The sequence below is a fragment of the Amphiura filiformis genome, chromosome 14 (assembly GCF_039555335.1).
Source record: "Amphiura filiformis chromosome 14, Afil_fr2py, whole genome shotgun sequence".
Classification (NCBI taxonomy): domain Eukaryota; kingdom Metazoa; phylum Echinodermata; class Ophiuroidea; order Amphilepidida; family Amphiuridae; genus Amphiura; species Amphiura filiformis.
The window spans coordinates 65,836,576-65,854,753 of record NC_092641.1 but is presented as its reverse complement, the minus strand read 5'-3'; the positions used below and the strand labels follow the sequence as shown (position 1 = coordinate 65,854,753).

Below are 18,178 nucleotides of genomic sequence, written 5' to 3'. Positions count from 1 at the left end.
AAGTAGAACTTTGACCCATAATAAAAAATGCGCCAACAAGATCCCATCTTACTTTTTGGATGATTGGATAAAGGGGCTTATGTATAACTGATAACAAGTAAAAAAAAAGTGGGATCATGTGGGCGCACTAATTCATTAGAGGTCAAAGTTCATACTTCATGTTCTCATTGGTTCAAGAGGTGTACACACACATATCCTGAGCTCTCATTTGATTGACTTGTTGTTGCTGAAAATCTATTGTGTTGCTGTTAAATTTTATATCATCATCTTGGACTTATCACCAGGAATCTCTACATATAATTTTTATTGCTGATTTTGATATATTTGTGGAGATTTTAATGAATTTAGTTTGAAATTCTGTGCTGTCTTCATATATATTCTACATATTAAGTTGTCTTCATGTCTACCAGCTACATCCTGTATTGATCCAAATTTACAAGGAGTAACAATTGGTTATTGATTGACAATGGCATCTTCCTTTCATCAGACAATGCACTCAGCATGGAGTATTATGCATAGAACCCTGGCAAACTTTAACCTATCTTTTGCTGGTTTTCTCAAGATGACATTTTGGAGATTCAAAATGGATTATTGAACCCAAGTCTATTTCAACCACTGTATCAATTAACCCAGAATATTTTGACTCTGTTATAAGAGAACTGACATCACTGTATCCATCACCAGAAGACAAGGGCAAGCAACATGGTCTCATCTTTAGATGCTGTGAACTTGCTGTCACCATCACTTGCTATCCTACAAGGAACACTATGTCTGTGCAAGGAATCCAGCATTCTACATGGGTATCCTCTGTTCTTCAAAGCCACATTAGTAACTTACTGGACACTCACACCAGCAATGTATCAAGTGTCTCTGCAACTTGTGACTCTGATGATGAAATTTCATTCGCAGCAGGTGTACCTGTTACTTCCACACCTGTTAGATATCAGCAGATATGTAAGTCAGTTGGCACCCAAACTGATCAGCAGCTTGTTACCATGACAACATCAACTCAGACTACTCATCAGTGTGAACTCAATACAACAGGAACTCAGACTAGTCATGCCTCATCTCCAATTTGTGAAACCATTTCAACTCCTGTAACATCAACCCCTACCACTCAACATATTATGATAGATATTCCTGAACCAACTCATGTACAACTTAATGTGACAACTTTTGATATTCCAACCATACCTACCAGCAACCCATTTAGTGTTCTTGAAGTTGAAGATGTGTCCTTTGCAGATTGTGTTGAATCTGATCTTCCCCCTCTGCCCCTTCCATGGATTAGAAAAGATCAGAAGAAACCCAAGAAACCTACAGCGACCAAAACAGTGAAAGCTAAACCACCATCATCACCACCTCCATCATCTGCAACACCTGCACTCCCCCCCTCTGACAGCCTCGGCTCCCCTCAGTCACCCCAGAAGAGAACAATTCTGATTGTTGGGATTCGATTCCCAAGGATCTTTCTGGTCGCAGGATGTCTCGAAGATTCAAAGTCATCAACAGGTGCATTCCAGGGACTACCCTCACTATCTGGTCTAAATTACTTCCAACATTCATCGAGGAATACAAGCCTTCTTCTATCATTATTCACTGTGGGACTAATAACGTAAACTCTCGTACACCTTCTGAGTGTATACATCTACTGTGTGACATTGTGTGCAATATTCCTGTGGGAATTCATGTTGCAATCTCATCTCTTACTCGTCAAGAACTTCGCTCTCGAAATGTATGGATTACCGACTTCAACAAGAGACTGGCAATTCTATGCCATAGCAATGGATGGACATATATTGATAATAATAACATTTCACTCAAAGACTTAGCCGATGACAAGCTCCATCTTAGGAAACAAGGATTGACTATTCTTGCACAGAACTATATACAGTTTATTAGGGATTTTCATGTCAACAGAAATCAGACTGTGAAGTAAATAATATTAATTACATGTACAAAACAAAGGATACTGCAAAAGGTAAAGTTTCTGATAATATATTCAATGTTGAGCATACATTGAATCCTGATTGTATAATATATATGCAAAGTGAATGTAATATTGATAATGTTTCAACAAGTTTTGATGATCATAATAGAGACTTGAACTCAAGTGGGTTTGGAAAAATTAAACCCAATCAATACATGTATGGGTCTGCATGTACAGGTAATAAGTCATCTTGTGGTACATGTCATAGTAAAATTGTTAAGAAAAAGAAGATTAATTTTGTAACATGTAGTAATTGCACACTTGACTTTCACATTCATTGTATTGATAGTTCCCAGGTAGATTCATGTAATAACTGGGTCTGTGCTTGCTGCTTCTTTAAAATTGCAATAATCAAATTCCTTTTGGTGAATATTTTATGAGGAATTCACAGAATTTGAATGTGTGTGGTAAATGTGTTTGTAAAATTAAGACCTGTGATTATAAAGTATGTAAAAACTGTGATCTTCACTTTCATGTGAAATGTATTGAAAACAATTCTGATTACACATGTAACTGGCTTTGTGACAATTGTTTTTTCAGAATAGCCAATGATGAGCTTCCCTTCAAGGATAGATTTATTGATTTTAATTGTTATTTATCAAAAGGTTTTAAAATAGGACATGTTAATATTCAAAGTCTTCGCTACAAAGTAGATCATATAAGAATTTTACTTAATGACAACAATTTTGATGTGTTATGTCTCACTGAAACTTGGTTGGATAAAAATATTAGTGATAATGAGATACAAATTGATGGTTATAACATAAGTAGGCTTGATAGAACCCATATGCAACATGGTGGTATGTTATGTTATGTTAAAGATGGTATTATTTTTAAAGAAAATTCCAATTTGCATAATTGTTCATATGATGTTGAAGCTTTATGGATAGAGCTAAATTTGCCTCATACCAAGCCTATCCTTCTGGGTACTGTTTATAGGCCACCTGATTCTAAAGCTGAATACTTGGACAAGTTGGATTCAATCTTTCAAAATAATACCTCCCTTTATGATGATGTTGTTGTAGTAGGAGATTTTAATTTAGACATAAGTAAGAAAATTAACTCACGTAAAATTAATAATCTTTCTTCACATTGTAATATGCTTCAGCTTATCAATGATTATACTAGAATAACTGAGACAACTAAATCTAAACTAGACTTAATTTTTGTATCAAAACCTGATAAGGTATATTCATCTGGTGTTCACAGCCTAGGACTTTCTGATCACTCTCTTACATACTTAATTAAGTAAAAATAAAAAAAGTAAAGGTACCTCCTAAGATCATAAAATCTAGATGTTTTAAAAACTTCAATGAGCACAAATTTATTGACACAGTTAAGAAAACTAATTGGGATAAGATACTTATGTGTAATGATGTGGACAATGCCTATAAAAGTTTTCAAGATATGTTTGACCAAATTTGCAATTTGCATTGTCCTGTGAAAGAAAAAAGGATAAAGGGATCACTTCCTGAGTGGATTACAAGTGAATATATAAAGCTTTCTAAAGATAGGGATCATTACTATTCAAAAGCACATAAATCCAATAATCCTCATGATTGGGCAATGGCTAGAAAATTAAGAAATGATGTAAATAAACTTAATAAAACATTAAAGAAGAACTATTGCAATGATGCTATCAATAATAATATTAATGATTCAAAGAAATTATGGGGTACTATAAGGAAATTGATTCCTAAAAATAAGTCTTCTGCTACTAATGTTCAGACTAAGGATGGTTTTACTTGTAATGATGCTGAAACAGCCAATCAGTTTAATAGTTATTTTACTTCTATTGGTAATACGTTGGCTGATAAGTTTAATAATGATGATTGTAATAATGTTTTGTCTAATACTGGGGATTACATGTATGAAGATTTTCAATTTGATATCATAACTCCAGATTTCATCTTTGATCAAATTTGTAACTTTGCAAACAATAAGTCTTCAGGTATTGATAACTTCAGTATTAAACTCTTGAAGATAGCTGCACCAGTAATTTGTCACCCCCTTGCATATATTTGTAACCTTTCCATGTTCACATCTACCTTCCCAAGTGAATGGAAGAAAGCAAAGGTTACTCCTATATTCAAGAGTGGTGATAAAAATGATGTCAGCAACTTTAGGCCCATTTCAGTTCTTCCCTGTATTTCAAAGATTTTGGAGCGTGCTGTACATGATCAATTGTATAATTATCTCACATGTAATAATATTTTGAATCCATGTCAATCAGGTTTTAGGAAGAATCACAGTACTAATACTGCTCTTTTAGATGTAACAGATCAAATTCTCAATAATATAAACAATGGTAAAGTTACAGGTTCAATTTTCTTAGATTTAAAGAATTCATTTGACACGGTGTACCATGACCTTCTTATTTCTAAACTTAAATCATATGGTATTAAAGGAAATGCAATTAATTGGTTTCACTCAGTATCTTAGTGGTAGATCTCAGGCAGTAAATATAAACTCTACCCTTTCAGATTTTAAGGAAATTGGTATCGGTGTTCCTCAAGGTTCAATCTTGGGACCGTTATTATTCATTGTATTTGTTAACTCTCTGCCTGAGTCTGTAAATTCTAACTGTAAGTGTGTAATGTATGCTGATGATACAACTCTTTTACTTAGTTCATCTGATCCCAATATTCTGCAAAATGATCTTAATGCTAACCTGAATAACATTGCTGATTGGTTCCAGGCCAACAATTTAACTCTTAACATAAAGAAAACTAAACTGATGTTATTTGGAACAAGACAAGCTCTTCATAAGTTTAACAATGTTTCTCTTGTCTATGGAAATGAACAAATTGAAAGAGTGGAAAAGTTTAAATATTTAGGAGTTACCTTTGATTCACATCTATCATGGAATGAACATGTAAATTATTTATCTTCTAACATATCCAAGCGTATAGGAGTTATTCAGAGAGTAAAGCAATACCTTCCATGGAAAACTGTCAAAATGCTTTCATGAAGCCCTTGTCTTTCCTCATTTTGACTACTGCAGTTCTGTTTGGTCCAATTTCAGTGCCTGTCACAAAATGAGCTCCAAATTTTGCATAATAGGCTAGCCCGAGTTTTGCTCTCTGCAGACATTAGAACTTCAGTAGACAATATGATGAGGGACCTAGACTGGGTTAAACTTGGCTGTAGATGGGAGCATCAATTACTTATTTTAACTTTTAAATGTCTTTCACAAATTGCTCCTAATTATCTTTCATCTCATTTTACTTTCACTCATTCTACACATTCCAAATGTACAAGGGGTCAGTCTCAAAACAGTTTGGTTGTTCCAATATGGAAAACCTCTTCTGGAAAAAAACTTTCCTTTACAGATCTTCAGTTGCTTGGAACAATCTTCCTCCAAATCTTCGTATCAATTTTAATTCAATGAGTTTGAGAGGAAAAAAAAATGCAATTGGTCTGCTGTAAGTTTTGTATTTATATTTTGAGCTCAACATTGCTGCATTTTGTTTTGTATCATGCATGTTTGGTTCTTTCATTTTGTATAATATATATATTTCTTATTTTGTTATTATCATGTTCATGTATTATGTATATATATAATTTTAATCAGGTCTTCCAGGGAGACCAGTACATTTGTATTGATGGAATTTCCTGAATAAATAACGAATAAATAAATAAATAAAATACAAAATTAAACGATTTTTAGCCTAAAGTTGCCGAATTCAGCAACCTTTCACTCAAATTTTGCAAAATATTTTGACAATTTTTTTTTTACTCTCACTAACTACCATGATGGAATCAGCATCAACTGAAATGCACTCACACAAGTTTCTATGAGACATGTCTGGTGATCCCCATTGAAAAAAAAATTCGGCACAAAGTATGAACTTTGACCTCTATTGAATTAGTGCGCCCACATGATCCCACTTTTTTTTTACGTGTTATTAGTTATACATAAGCCCCTTTATCCAATCATCCAAAAAGTAAGATGGGATCTTGTTGGCCAACATTTATAGGAGGTCAAAGTTCCACTTTTGTGCTGCACATAGGCAAAATAATGCCAATTCGGCACAAAGTATGAACTTTGACCTCTATTGAATTAGTGCGCCCACATGATCCCACTTTTTTTTACTTGTTATCAGTTATACATAAGCCCCTTTATCCAATCATCCAAAAAGTAAGATGGGATCTTGTTGGCGTACATTTTTATTGCGGGTCAAAGTTCCACTTTCGTGCTGCACATAGGCAAATATGCATCACTTTGGCACAAAGCTTGACCTTTGACCTCTTTTATATTAGTGCGCCCACATGATCCCAATTAGCTGTTGCTTGTGTTTTATCTACTGGTCGCCAAAGAAGCTAGACGATGACTAATAAAATTGGGATCTTGTTGGCGCATCTTTTTGTGATGCAGTAAAAAGCCCACATTGTGCAGCGAGTGGGAAAAAGAGGTCAAATTGACCTCCAAAATGAGGCTAAGTCCATTTTCAAAAAATCAGAAAAATATGAAGATCAGGAGATCCCAAGCTAATTTTTTCAGTTCTTGCAGAGAATTACTTCTTCTTTGATGAAATGCTATTCGGAGAGTCAGGTGGCGTTGGCGCTTAATAATACAGGCGTGCAAATATGTGCGAAAATAGGAAATTTTGACCTTTGACCTCTGTTAACTCGGTGCATGTGAAATCCCAAAAAATTTTGCTGAAAATTGAAACTTGCCATGGAGGTCTTTAATTTCAAACTTGTTGGACTTGGGATCTTGATGGCGCAGCCCGTTATGATGCTTTGAAGTTTGCACGAGGCGCTTTTCATCAAATCATTGGATTTGCTGATTTTGTGCGCCATCAAGATCCCATTTTTTTTTCTTTTTTTTTGTAATGTAACCATTTGGTACTTTAAAAAAATGCAAAATGCAGGTTGGGATGATGGTGGGGCACGATGTTATGCACCTCCAAAGTTTACCATTTGCAAGTAAGGCTCAGAGAGGCTGAAATTTCAAGAATTTTTTAAGCTGAACGAGGCGCTGTGCACGCTCATATATTACATGTGAGTTGTTGGTGCTAATATGTACCAAAATTTTTTTTAGAGAAAATTCTATTTTTTTTTGTATCACAGATGGGTGGGTACATAATAAGGGAGATTGGCTCTTAACAAATTGCGCGATACGCAACGCGATGAGTTGTTGCGCTCGTGTACCTTGCTGGTACAACAAAGATTTTCTTTCCTTTTCAATTTCAAACACGAGTGGAATAGTGAAATAAAATCCTTAAAATATTGCAGTTGGAGTTTACAAATCTGGATTTTCATTCCTTGTATTTATAAAAAACATAACAAGGTACAAACATATCATAAAAACTCAATTGTGAGAAAGAAACAATGGCTAGAGTACACAGCCGCGTTAAAGCTAGCATTATAAGTGTCTCCTTAACTAATAACAAAAGCTGCCCACTGGTATCTTGGAGGCATTGTCTTTTTTAAAGACATTTCTTGTTTATGTCAGATTCAGTTTCTACACAAACTTTCACCCTAGAAAATGTTCCTATAAGTAGGATATCTTTCACTTTAAGTTCTCACCATTCTGGCCACCAAACGTAAGTCAAAGCTTGAACGCTGTCTTACGGATGTTGAGATAATGCAATTGTAAGATTTTACCCCCTTAATGACCTTTGACCCCAATTCTTTGTACAACTTTTAGACACTGGCTAAAGGCGATGCAGGTATGCAAGTGAAGACATTGTGTTATGTAATTTGTGGAAGAAGAAGCATTTTCAGTGAAAATCACATTTTGGCCATAATGACCTTTGGATGACCTTTGACTCCGAGTTAGTCATGTAACATTTGTGCCCCCACCCAATGGTCCTTGTGACCAAATATGGTCACATTGCCCTAAAGCATATGGCTACGATGGCTCACACTCGCAAATTGGAAAAAATGAGTGTCACCCGCAGGTGTGGAATTACCTAGCTGGGGGGTTTACAACCCCCCCAGCTAGGTACTGTTTTGCTATCGGATCTTTCTTCTTTCTGGCAATAAATTTGAAAATGCTTCTCCTCCTACATGTTACACCCTACAATTACGTAACTTGCACATATGTATTGGCTATATCCAGCGCCCATAGGGTCTAAACAGAATTGGGGTTAATGGTCATTAAGGGGGCATTTCCTGTATTTAACCAAATACCTTCAAAATGCTTCTGCCACATATTATATTGTACAATGATGACATTTGCATATGTGACCGTACACCACGAATGAGCCGTAAATGTCCTCAATTGTATTCTGAGTTACAGTGTAAAATGGGCATAAAGGTCGTATTCATAGGTACCTCAATTTGGTGCTACGTGTACCTCATTTAATGAGATACACGTAGCACCAAATTGAAATACCTATGAATATGACCTTCATGCCCATTTTACACTGTAACTCAGAATACAATTGAGGACATTTACGGCTCATTCGTGGTGTACGGTCACATATATGGATCGGCTATACCCCACGCCTAGAACTTGCATACAGAATTGGGGTCAAAGGTCATTAAAAGGGTAAAATCTTACAATTGCATTATCTGGACATCTGTAAGGGGTATAGGGCTCAAACTCGATGACAACAAATCTCATGACCAGGGGAACAATTTGCACGGGTCAGGTCAAAGGTCATGCAGAGGTCAAATTTTAGAAATGAATTTCCTGGACATCTGTAAAGTGCAGGGCTCAGACTTGGTGACAACAAACTTAATGATCAGGGGGACATTTTGGAACACTTTGCAGGAGTCAGGTCAAAGGTTATCTGGGGTCAAATTTTACAATTTCATTTTTTGGATATCTGTAAGGGTTATGGGGCCCAAACTCTGTAACAACATATCTCATGATCAGGGGAACATTTTGCAGGGGTCAGGTCAAAGGTCATGCAGAGGTCAAATCTTATAAATGTATTTTCTGGATATCTGTAAGGGGTACGGGGCTCAAACTTGGTGATAACAAACTTAATGACCAGGGGAACATATTTGGAACATTTTGCAGGGGTCAGGTCAAAGGTCTTCTGGGGTCAAATATCAAAATTGCATTTTCTGGACATCTGGAAGGAATACGGGACTCAAACTCGGTGACAACAAACCTCATGACCAGGGGAACATTTTTGGAACATTTTGCAGGGGTCAGATACCTCCAAAACACCAACACGCCCCAGCTAGGTTTGGGGTCTATGACCACCATTTGCCACTAGTTATGTTTGTTATATACTTTTGGGCTATAGGCTCATCGTTGAAACCCTCGCTCCCCAGGGGATTTTGGAGACAGGTATTTTTGGAAACCTTATCCATTGAGGTTTTGAAACCTGCTTTGTATGCACATTGGCCATTGGTCATTGAAGCTCCTAGCAGCATAATTCTGATGTCTACACCTATGTTTTCAGGGTCAAGGATTCCAACAGTATCACTTACAATGGCAAAAGGACCTAAATTTCCAATTTTTCCAAATTTTCTAAATGGTTGACACTGAAAATTAAGATTGCCTATCTCAAGTTCTTGCAGCGCCTAGAAGCATGGTTTTAATGTCTATACCTGTGTTTTCAGTTTCAAGGTATCCAGTTACCATATTATTAATATCCCTGGATTAATAATTGTAAGATGGCAACACAAATTTTAAAATGACTCCTTGCGAAAAACCTAATTCTTGCTGATTTATCAATTTCTGAGACTCATGTGAGGCTGATTTTCGGATGTATACCCTTGGAAGTATACATTTGTATGTACCCTTGTTTAGGGTCAATAAATCAAACCAATTTCAAAATCTCCTCAGAGGAAAGGGTGTCAAGTGTCAGCCCATTTTATTCTAGTACCTGATTCTAACTAGGCTCTTTAGGGTTGTCTTCTTGGTCTTCAGGTTCCTCTTCCTCCATCAGTATGTCTAACTCCTGTCAGTGGCATTAAGTTATTCTCAATCCACTGCTACTCCAGCTTCCCATCCTCAATATCTGAGCCATGACCATTGAGTTGTGGAATATTTGGATCAGCCTGATCTGCTTTGTGACAGATGAGCAATAGGAAGCTACTATATCAACACCAATTTCAGTAGTAGATGGCTAACCCAGCAACAAGCAGCAATTGGTAGCTACTTCATCAACACTGATCATCAAGAGGAAGTTACTTCATCAACACCAATACCAGCAGTAGATAGCTTACCGAGTACAATCAGCAATAAGAAGACCGCAGTGGATAATGTGCTCAAGTGCCATTTTGGCGAAAATGAGTTATTGACTGTTTTGAAGTCTTAGGGTTTAGCCATTTTTTTCTCAAAATTTTGGCCGATATGACCCCTCCGAAATAGGGGTCATGTGAGGGGTCAACTGGGGTCAAATTTTCAAATTGGTCGTTGGGTCACAAGGATTACAAAAATATATGGTTTGTCATATCTACAACATTTATTTAAGGAGTTATAAAAGCTCAAGGTCAACCAAAGGTCAAACGAGGTCAAATTTTAAGCAACATCCGATTTACACAAATGATACATCAAATTGTTCCTCTCGATATGGGCATTCCAAAAATATATACTTCTAACTTATATTGCCATTCAATTTTGAGAAAAATCCATTTGTTTCCAGCTGACCAATGATTATAGTGGAAAAAAGACTCAAGTGCAAGACATCGATTATTGATTATAGAAAATCAATAAGCGACAATGTATTAATTTATAGCTGTAAAAGAATAATAGTGAATATAAAATTACTCCTGCAAGTTTTAGTACCAAATAATAAAGTTTGTGATCAGCAGATAAATTTCAAAACTTTAGACCCCATTTTCTCTAGTATTTTGGCACTTGAGCACTTCTTCCACTACTTATTTAATTTGGTACCTAATTCATCAACACCAATATCAGCAGAAGATGGCTACCTTAATTAGTACCATTGAACAATTGAAAACTTCAACACCAATCAGCATTCAGCAATATGTTTCTACTTCATCAACACCAACATCATCAGCAGTAAATGGCTTCATTTGGCAACAATCAGAAATTGGTAGCTACTTGAAAGTACTACACCCCTCGATAAATTTGTGTCTATTTTTGCATTTTTTCTCAAAAATAATAACACACTGGTAACAAAAGTTATGTATATTATAGGGGCAAGGAATCCAGTTACTACACTGGAATTTCAGTGACCCAAGACAAGCGGTTCGTTATTTATGATAAGAAATAAGGTACCGCTAGGATGTACCTCATTTCCTATCATATTTACTGAACCGCTTTTCTTGAGTCACTGATATTTCAGTGTAGTAATTGGATTCCTTGCCCCAATAATATACATAACTTTTGTTACCAGTGTGTTATTATTTTTTTGAGAAAAATGCAAAAATAGTCAAAACTTTACCACAGGGGTGTAGTACCACCAGACCTTTGATGTTTGCTTCCATTTGATCCTTGACTATCAATTGTCCATTTGGGATAACCACACTTAGCTAGAGCCCATGTCGTACATGTATGTGTTCTTCCTCTTTGACTTTATCGTTCTCCACTGTAACTATTTTGTCTTTCCTATCAAATAATGTGCGCACAACTCCTATTTTCTGATGAAGAGGGTGATGGGATGTGAAAGACAGATATTGGTCTGTATGGGTCTTTTTTCTGTAGACCATGAGTTTGATTGAATAGTCAGGTTTGCGGATTATGAGGGTGTCCAAAAAGGGAATTTTGTAGTCCTGTTCTTCCTCATACATGAACTTAATAATGCTGGAGGTAGTGTCGACTTGGTTCAGATGTTCTGTCAATGTTTCAGCTGAGTCTTTTTGAACTATTTCTAAAATGTCGTCGACATAGCGTTTCCAGAGGCGGGTTTACACTGTAGGGGGGGCAGTTAGGATGGTGTGCTGTTCTAAATGAGGAGTAATGACAAGAGGCGAGGGGATCTACAATCGTGGTCATGTGTACGATCCACTTCTGAAGACTGCTAGCAAGACTAACATGTAGTAACATCGCTACAGCCAATATCAGCAGTAGATAGCTAACACCGCAACAAGCAGCAGTTGGTAGCTACTTCATCAACACCACTATTAGCAGTAGATGGCTACCAATAGCGCCAATGAACAGCTACAATTAAACACTGCTTCATCACACCAATCAGCAATTTAGGATGGTACTTCATCAATGCCAATATCAGCAGAAAAGGAAGAGGCACCAGGGATCAAATTGTCAATATGCGAAATATCATTGAAAAATGCAGAGGACATTCCATCCCACTCTACCTTTGTTTCATCGATTACAGCAAGGCTTTTGACTGTGTCAACCATCAAGACCATCACGGGGGATATAGGATTCCCCGGTCAGGTGGTAAAGCTCATCAGTACGCTTTACCATCAGGAATCTTCAGTCAGGGCGAGTAGAGGTGACTCAGAGTGGTTCCAAATTGGCAGAGGTGTGAGACAAGGGTGCATTTTGTCTCCTCAGCTCTTCAACATCTATGCTGAGAGCATCATGAGAGATGTTTTGGAAGACTTTGGAGGAGTGTGTTACCATAGGTGGTCAGCGGATCACAAATCTCAGATATGCAGGCGACACAACCCTGGTTTGCAGTAGCAAAGAGGAATTGATGGATCTATTGAAAGCAATAAAATCGGCAAGTGAAAAGAGGGGACTGATCTTGAACACAAAGAAGACGAAAGTCATGATTGTTGACGTAGGGAGAAATGACGCAGATGCAAACTTTTCCTTAGAGGGTGATTTCATTGAAGAGGTGGAAAGCTTTGAATTTTTGGGTTCCATCATTAACACCAAAAGTGACTGCACCCAGGAGATAAAACAAAGATTGGCAATAGCTCCAGGTGTAGTCTCAAACCTGACCAAACTGTGGAAAAGTAAACTTCCTTCATCCCTCAAGGTTCGTTTGCTAAAATCAACAGCATTTGCTGTGGCATCATATGGATCTGAATCCTGGACGATGAAACTATCTGACAGGAAGAGGCTGGATTCTTTTGAGCTGTGGTGCTATCGACGAATCCTGAGGATTCCATGGACTGCGAGGAAAACAAATGAGTGGGTTCTCCAAGACCTTGCGAGCCGATATCATTTCTAGAAAGTTATCATACTTGGCCACATCATCAGACATCACTTTCTTCAGAAAGCAATTCGTGGGCTGTAGTCCATAGTGGCGTATAGTGATTTTTTTTCTTTTTTTTTAAAATTGGCACATATGTTTTTAATGATGTTCTTTTTCATTTTTCTAAGTCTCATCAGTCAAAACTAGCTAATTAATAAGTAATTAATTAATTAAATGTGTCGTATAGCTACAAAGTGACATTTTTTGTATTCCATAGTGGCGTATCGACACACCACTTTTTATACACATTTTATAATTATGAAATATCGGCAAAAATGAAAAACATTGTATGTCATAGTGGCGTACACGTATCGGACCTATAATACGCCACTATGGAATACAAACGACGAAAAGTAACGCCATAGGGATTACACGGCGACCGAGGTGGCATACGGTTAACGTTAGGTTAGGGTATTGCGTTCTGTTTGTTTTCCATAGTGACGTTTAGTTTTTTGCTTTTTATTTTCAGTTTGCCAGCAATAGTATGTATTTATTTCTTTTGAAAAATATTTAACAATAGTGATAGGCTGTATAAGGGTGTAGTTGCAAACAGCTTAGGGTACCAGCTTATTTGATGCAGCTTGTTGTTCTGAGTAATTTGACACCAATTTCATTGAAATCGGTCAAAAAAATTGAGACAGTGCCGGCCAAATAACGACACACAAAAGGGGGGCAGATTTGTCCCTTATTTTCTAGTTTTAAGGGAATTTGATCACATTAAGGATTATGTAATGCATTTTTGGTATCTACTTACATAGTTTTAGGTCCAGGAAGGTCATTTATTCACTTTGTGTCAAATGAAATCTTTTAGTGTCCTTAAAATTAACGGTTTTGGGTAAAATTAGGCCGTGAGGGCGCTTTACCTTTTAGCGACCCATTTCGCAATTATTTTGGATTTTTAAGTTAATCATACTAGAGATAATCATCAATCATCCATATTCTGAAATTTTCAGCCATTTATCACATTTGGTGTGGCCGTGGCACTAATTTTTAATACAGGGTTAACCTGCCCATAGCAATATACAGGGGTCAACGAACTTTGTATCATATGTAAGTCAATGGAAGCATCTCTACACATATTCAAATGGGTACCACGCACAAGTGAAATAAGGTTGAGAGTTCAAATTTGGACAGAAGATGTTATTTATTCAGTAACTTTGATTTGATAATAAGAAATGATAAAATTTTAGTAGGGGGATACGTAACAGCTATTAGGCTGAACAGCGCCCTCACATCCTAAATTGGCTCTTAAACGTGCATCAAAACATACGATTTGTGTAAAAATTGAATAAATATATCCAGGGGACCCAAAATTATGTAAATAATCATTAGAATCCAACAAACAGCAAAGAAAATGCCCATAATTGTCAAAATAGTGAAAAATAGGGGGGGTCCCAAGAAATCCCCCTTATGCGTCGTTTTTTGGCAGGCACTGTCTCATTTTTCAACCGATTCTTTTTTAAAAAGTGTCAAAATGCTCAGGAGGATTAGCTGCTTCAATTCAGCTGGTACCCTAAGCTTTTTGAAACATCACCCTTTTTTTTGGGCTGTACAGCCTATCACTATTAACAATAAAATCTATTTAGTTTACTACAGGAATTTCACATCATTTACAAAATATAATGAATGTCTGATTTACACAACTCGATTTTAAATTGGCATTTCTTCAAACCCGATTTTCTCGAAAAGTTGTTTATTCGCGGCGCCCACTATATGCCACTATGGAATACAGGCGACAAATTGTCCAAGGATTAGTTGAGGGCAAACGCAAGAGAGGCAGACCTGCAGCGAGCTGGCTTGATGACATCAAAATTATCACAGGCCTGAGCATCACTGAGGCTACCAGGGCTGCCGCTGACCGCATTCGATGGCATACTCTCATACGAACCACACCTCATACGTGTATGCAATGTGACCTTAGAGAGAGAGAGAGATAGCTTATACAGCAACAATCAGCAATTGGTAGCTACTTCATCAACACCAATATCAGCAGTAGATAGCTAACTATAAGTTACAATCAGCAATTATTGGTAGTTACTTTATCAACACCAATACCAGCAGTAGATATATACCCCAGTACCAATCAGCAATTGGTAGCTACCGGTACTTTATCAACACCAATATCTGAATACCTGAACAACAATCAGCAATTGGTAGCTACTTCATCAACACCAATATCAGCAGTAGATAGCTAACTATAAGTAACAATCAGCAATTATTGGTAGTTACTTTATCAACACCAATACCAGCAGTAGATATATACCCCAGTACCCATCAGCAATTGGTAGCTTTCGGTACTTTATCAACACCAATAACAACAATCAGCAATTGGGAGCTACTGCATCAACACCAGTATCACCAGTACAGTAAAACCGGCACCAATCAGCAAGTGGGACCTATGTCATCAAGCTACTCTTAGCTATCGCTTCATTTTTTTCGTCTGAAGAAGCTCTTGGAATTAATTTTACAAATAGAGTTACTAAATATGATTAGATTACTTGTTGATCTTGGAGTTGGGACATTGACTGCTCAATGCCAGAAGTGGGTATAAAGTGCAATAGCTGCCATGTGTAGCTGCCATGTGTATAATTATGAGCATAATATACAATATATTGGCAAATGGGTAGTTTTAAAGGTCATCGGAGGTCAAGGTCAAAGGTTAAAATTTCTAATTTTGTCCGATCGGGCCCAAACTGGGTTTGTGTAATCCTTGATATGAGGGGAATGTATGCCTAAAATAAATAGAGGTCAACTGAGGTTAAAGGTCATTACAGAGGGGTCAAATTTCAAACATTGTCCAATCTGGCTCAAACTTGGTGGGTGTAATCCTTCATATGAGGGGAGCATGAAAAACATGGAGGTCATCCGAGGTCAAACGTCATGGGTTTCAAACTTTGTCCTATCAGGCTCAAACTTGGTGGGTGGAATCCTTGATATGAGGGGAACATGAAACAAATTACATCGAGGTCATCCGAGGTCAAAGGTCATCTGGGGTCAAAATTTAAAACTTCACCCAATATGGCTAAAAGTATTCTTTATATCACAGGAACATGAACAAAATCAAACCATGGTCACTCGAGGTCAAAGGTCGTATGGGGTCAAACGGACATTCCGAGTGAAAGAATCATGTGAATTAGACAAACTTGTTTTCGTTGTTGAAAGGGATTCAATCGTGTTTCACTGTTGTTAATTCATCACTGATTAACAACTTGCGTCCGGTGCGTCTTCATGGTTTACTTTGCTCGGGCAGCGTCATGCATCACAAGTGTCATGCAAGCCAGTAATATCGATCTCCTTTATACAAACCGTGCAATGTAGCGTAAGACACATTAGGATAGGGCTGCTAAGAATACGCGATTGCGTTATTTGCGCCGCAATTTGCGTATTTTGGCTCCAATTGCGTTTTTTGACATTTTTGAAAAAATCTATCAAAAAAATTAAAATTTTTTTTTTTTTTTGCGATTTGTTGCGGATTTGGAGAGTCCCTGGACCTAACATCAAGTGCTACATCATATAAAAAAATAAAAATAAAAATTTGGAAAAAAGTTACAAAAAAATTACAAGTTTGTATCCAAATGGGACCAATTTGTAACTTGTGTTCACTTCAAAATCTATCTAAGATATAGACTTGTGTACAAAACCAATGCATTTTTATATCTTCAATAGACTATGCAGTGAACACAAGTTACAAATCGGTCCCATTTGGATACAAACTTGTAATTTTTTTTTTTTTTAATGATTGCAGTACTTCACTCTAGGTCAAGGGACTCTCTAAATCAGCAAAATAAAAAAAAAAAAAAGCATTTTTTTTTTCCCACATTTTTTTAAATTATGTTTGCACTTGATGTTAGGTCCTGGGACTCTCCAAATCCGCGAAAAAAAATTAAAACTCGCAAAAAAACAAAAAACGCGTATTCTTAGCAGGCCTACATTAGGAGGTCTTCTTGTTATCTACAGTAAGCCAAATAATTAAGGTACCAGTTACGTTCACCCCCTGTATATCCTAAACAAAGACAGATATGTCATAATTGGAATCAACAGCCAAAAGCTGCATCTTTTAGCTCAAATTTAAGACCTCATCCGTTGAAATTGTGCAAGAAATAAAGACACAGCGATCAAAAACCCAATGGAGATTCAAATTTAAAAGTTGCAGTTTAATAGCCACATTGCATGCATGCCCTATTGATTTGTACACAAAGCGTTCGCAAACATTAAGGTAATACACTATTTTAAAGTGTTGCAATTTGGTAGTTCACAACATCTTGCGAATGGTAATGAGCTTTGGCAAGAATTACATTGCTCATTTCCTTGCGAGCGTGTAGAAGAATTTAAATATCACATAAATAATTTTGTAGGTCCTGTGGTTCTTGAGTTATGTTGTAAAGAGGGCTGAAACAACAACACTTTTGTAAAATGTACATAACTCATTAACAACAATAAATTAAGCAAGTTTTCAAATTATATAGTTTGTAGAATGAACTTTTGCAAAACATCAATGTGTTATTTGCCAATAATTTATTGATCTAGAGACTGAAAATCGATTTTTATGGTTGCTTCGACCAACAACACCTCGTCTACCCTTAACAAGAGAACTGGCGCCGTGCTTTCATTGATTAGCACGAAAAACTAGCATCATGCTTTCATTGATTAGAACATAAAAGTGCAACTTTTTATTTCATATCTTCATTAGGTTTTGGATCACAGTTTCTTTAATTCTCAACTAATTTCAACAAATAAGGTCTTAAATCAGAGATAAGGAGTACAGGCATCGGCTGCTTGTTTTAATTTTGACACGTTTGTCTTAATTTAGGATATACATTTACAGGGGTGAACACAACTGCTACCTTAATTATTTTGCTTGCTGTATAAGATCAATTGATATAAAAATAATATAACTGCACTGCACAGTTTTTTTAGTGAAATGGGTGAAACTGGAAAAAGTTGGCTTCTGCCATCCCAAGGTAAATTTATACTTCAGGTACAATGAAATAATGAAATATAATGAAAATGCTTGCTAAAATGAAATAAAGGTGGGAAATGGGAACCAATGAACAATCAACTTTCAGTAGTATTATCATCATCATCGTCTTGTCATCACATTATCATTATTATTATTATTATTTGTAGTGTTTAATTGTTATTC

General features: G+C 36.6%; 1 protein-coding gene across 1 annotated transcript in view; it reads left to right on the top strand.

Moving 5' to 3' along the window:
• Positions 1 to 18,178, top strand: part of LOC140170453 (uncharacterized) — a 90,358-nt gene that overhangs the window by 57,988 nt on the left and 14,192 nt on the right. The window lies entirely within an intron of this gene.